Source organism: Gavialis gangeticus, unplaced genomic scaffold, assembly GCF_001723915.1.
Source record: "Gavialis gangeticus isolate Ggan-Ray unplaced genomic scaffold, GavGan_comp1, whole genome shotgun sequence".
Lineage (NCBI taxonomy): Eukaryota > Metazoa > Chordata > Crocodylia > Gavialidae > Gavialis > Gavialis gangeticus.
Window position 1 is genome coordinate 122040063 of NW_017729032.1, and position 4236 is coordinate 122044298.

General features: G+C 45.7%; 1 protein-coding gene across 1 annotated transcript in view; it reads right to left on the reverse strand.

Annotated features, from left to right (window-relative positions):
- Positions 1 to 4236, reverse strand: part of UGGT2 (UDP-glucose glycoprotein glucosyltransferase 2) — a 246877-nt gene that overhangs the window by 134492 nt on the left and 108149 nt on the right. The window lies entirely within an intron of this gene.

The window sequence follows — 4236 nt, forward strand, 5'->3', positions numbered from 1 at the left end:
GATCCTCCGGGGTCCCTTCCAACCCAAATGTCTATGAAATATATGAATGCTGGGTTAACTAGGTTTTTGATAAACTTTGCTTAGAGATTTTATACTCCCATAGGAATCAAGAATTGCACAGCTGAGGAGCTTCTCTACAATTAAAATCCTATGACCTATACGGGATATTAGACTAAAACTATATTATATAGCCTCTGGGATTATACAATGAGGCCAATTTATAAAGAAAACTACTTTATGAAAGAAGAAAACCATCTTACTCCTAAGGTTTCCTGATACTAAGTCTTTGATTAGAACAGAAAAATTAAGGACATTTTTCTGGGAAGGGGAGGTGGTTTATGTGCTTATATTTTTATAGTTATATATCACCATGATAGATATCACCTCATATTTCTGAGAGAGATACAGTCTTAACAATTCAGGCTTGTATTTTTGGGCTGGGTTAGAACTTGTTTTTGCAAAAACATTTAGGGAATGCTGCTAGAAAGTTTTAAATTTGACTTTAAAATCCTTTTTTTATTTGACCTTGTGAGGAAAATCAAGAACCATAAAGGAGAACAGGACATGGATACTCTGGGCTTTTGAATATAATTTGAGATGTGCAAACTTGTGGAAGGTGTTAACGAAACAGACAATTTAAAACAAATTGTTCTGCCAGTCTTCAACCTACAGTGAACATGAGAACTGAGACCTATTTATCTGACAGTCAAACATACAACAAGAAAGGCAAAATAAACTCTATGGCCAGATCCAAAAATGCAGGCATGTGTGGTTTGTAACACCATAAACCTCTTTGGGGCACCACAAACTGCACAACTTGAAGTTAAACTGTGTCCTGTGCTGCTAATTTGCAATGCTGGGGCAAAATTTGCTACCAGGATTTCCAGGTAGCAAAAAAACAAACAAACAAAAAAGCCAGAAAAAAGATGGCGCAAAGCATGCCAAAATGCCATGTGGTGGAACAAAAGCAGAGACAGGGAAGCAGACAGCCCAAAATTGCCTGCTTCCCCGTTTCTCTGCACTGTGGAGCCCCCATCTCAAGGTACCCTGTGCCTCAGCCAGCCACTCCCTGGCAGTCCAGGGCTGTGTGCTTCAGTGTGGGGGCTCCACTGTGGAGCCCCATGCTGAGGTATGTGGAGGCCCCGCTCAAGGCATGCTGTGCCCCTGCCAGCAGCTGGCTGGGGCGCAGCATGCCTCGAGACAGGCAGACTGAGGTATGCAGAGACAGGGGATCAGGCAGACCAGAGTTGCCTGGTTCCCCAACTTGAGGCACCCTGTGCCCCAGCCAGCTGGGGAGTGGCTGGCTGGGGAGTGGCTGGGAGTGCAAGGTGCCTTGAGACGGGGGCTCCACAGCACAGGGGAGTAGTCAGCCCTGCTCCATGTGCCCTCCTCAGCTGGCTGGGGCACAGTGTGCCTCAATGTAGAGGCTGCCTGCCAGCTAGCCCTGCACTGAGGCGCCCTGTGACCCAGCCAGCCCCTGTCCAGAGCACATGGAGCAGTGGGACAATGTGTCCCACTGCAAACTACATGAGCAGGGGCATGCACTGCAGCACAAAGTAGCAGCACAAATTTGTGCCACTACTATTTGTGCTGCTGCAAACACAAGCCCCTGCTGGCATGTACGTGGCTTATGGGTACAAACTGATGAAACATTTATACTAGGCGTACAGCTACTCCTCACTTAACGTTGTAGTTATGTTCTTGAAAAATGCGACTTTAAGTGAAATGATGTTAAGCAAATCCAATTTCCCCATAAGAATTAATGTAAATAGGGGGGGTTAGGTTTCAGGGAAATTTTTTTTGCCAGACAGAAGACATTATATACATATACAGTATAAGTTTTAAATGTTTAAACAATTTAATACAGCTGTAAGTTTTAAATAATTTTAAACTAACTGCTGCTTGTTTTTTTAAACAAACTGCTGCTGCTCCTCTTGCTGTCCTTGCTGAACTTTCCCAGCTCGAAAAAAACACATCTAGAGATTGTTGTTTTGTTTTCCTTTTTTTTCTTGTACCCTAATCACTTTGGAGCTGCATTCTTTGTTAGGATTGTCCTCACTAAGGATTTGCAAGCCAGCTTCAATCATTTGGAAAGCTTCAGAAAAATGTTTTGTAGTCAAAATTTGATGGGTTAGTTCTTCTACTTCTTGGCGCTTTTCTTCCATTCCTCTCATCACACCTCTAGTTGCATCAGATCTTCATTGGTTAGTTCTTCTCTGTGTGATTGCAGAAGTTGCGTAACGTTAGCTTCTTCCACCTCATCAAAACCCACTTTCTTGGCCAAGCTGAGGATCTTTCTTCATAGCGATGACAACATCTTTAAATCATTTTAAGTCATTTACACATTCAGGCCAGAAATTCCCCCATACACCATTTATGCTTGGCTGAGTAACTTCAGCCCAGGACTAACCAATGCTACTGATGCACTTGAGGATGTTGTAGTCATGCCAAAATTGCCAAATCGTAGGCTTCCTTCCCCATCGGTGCCTCTGATAAGCTGGTCAAAAGTATGGCATAACTAATATGCCCTAAATGCAACGAGGGCTCCTTGGTCCATGGGTTGGATGAGTGATGCGGTGTTAGGTGACAGAAAGACAACTTTGATGTTTTCGCACAGGTTGTCCAGGTTGAATGGAAGAGCTGGTGCATTATCAATAAGTAATAAAATCTTGAAATCAAGATTTTCCATGGAACAGTATTCCTTCTATGCAGGGATGGCATAGAGAGTCAGCCATTTTGAAAAAATAACTTCAGTTATTTAAAGGAACTCCAGTTCCTTTAAAATCTCTTGAGAGCTCGTGGTGTTTCAGAGTGGTACACTGTCAGTGGTTTCAAATTCATGTCTCCGGCACCATTACCACCTAGAAGCAAGGTCAGGCAGTCTTTAGCTGCTTTAAAGCTGAGCGCTGTCTTCTCCTCTTGGGAAATGTAAGTCCGTTCAGGCATCCTCTTCCAGCAGAGGCCCATTCCATCGACACTGAAGATGGGAATAGCCATCTTCCTCAATTATTTTCTTGAGATATCTGGGGGATATTTTAGCTGCTGCAGTATTGGCACTAGCCACCTCACAGGACATCTTGATGTTATGCAGGTGGAAGCACCTCTTGAACTGATCAAATGCCCGACTTGCCATGAATGTCTCTGTCTGTGATCCTTCATCTTGGTCTCTTGTCAAATTGTCATACAAACTTTTTGCCTTAGCTTGTATCACTAGCAAACTTAGAGGTATGTTCCACTGATTTTGGTTCTCTACCCACACTGAGAAAATACACTTCATGTTTTCCACCAAACTACTTCTTGATCAGCTTATTTTAGTAGCACTAAGCGGTGTTACACACCGAGCACAAGCCCTGATCTTGTCAGCATTACTCCAAATTGTTCTCACTGTGGTCGGACTAAGACCTAGATCAATGCTAATGTCTACTGCATGCTCACCTGTATCAAAATGCCTTAAAACATCTAATTTAGTGCTCAAACTAATTGTTTTCCTATTTTTCTTAATGCTACTGCTACTACTGGGCACTTTACTATCACTTGCTGGATGTTTTTGACTCACGATCAGGGATCCTGAATTTCCCTGATAAAAAATTGGAAGTTATCTGCCAAAAAATCACAAATTCTCTGAAAAACCCCCAAACCGTGATTAAAATTAAAGGCCCGCCACAGTCCACCCTGGTCCTGCTTGTGCCTCTCACTCCCCCCCTGCTACAGCCCATGTTCCCCAAGCCCTTCCCGAGGGGGCCCCTAGCTACCTGCAAGCTCAGGCAGGGGAGGGCTGGCTTCCCACTAGCGTGTGCACTCCCAAGGTATAAGGGAGACCCACACCCGCCAGATTTGTGTACGAGACAGGTGCAGGCTGTGGGCTTGAGCACCCACCCTGCTTCGCCCCCTGGGGCCTCTGCAACCCAGTGGGCATGACCTGGTGCAGCTGGAGACAGCAGGGCCATGCGAGGATCTCCTCACCACTGCTGCCTCCCCACTGCCCTAGTGATGCACCCCCTGCACCTGCTACTGCTTTGAGGGGCGCAGCCCCATGCCACTACCCTCACTGCAGACCCACATGCAGGAGGCATGTCACCAGGGCAGCGGAGGGCAAGCAATGGCAAGGAGATCCTTGCACAGCTCTGCTACTGACTGCCATTCCAAGCCGTGCCCACTGGGCTGCGGAGGCCATGGGGCAGGGAAGCAGGGTAGAGCTGGCAGTGGCTAGGTAAGTGGGAGCGGTGGGGAGATGGG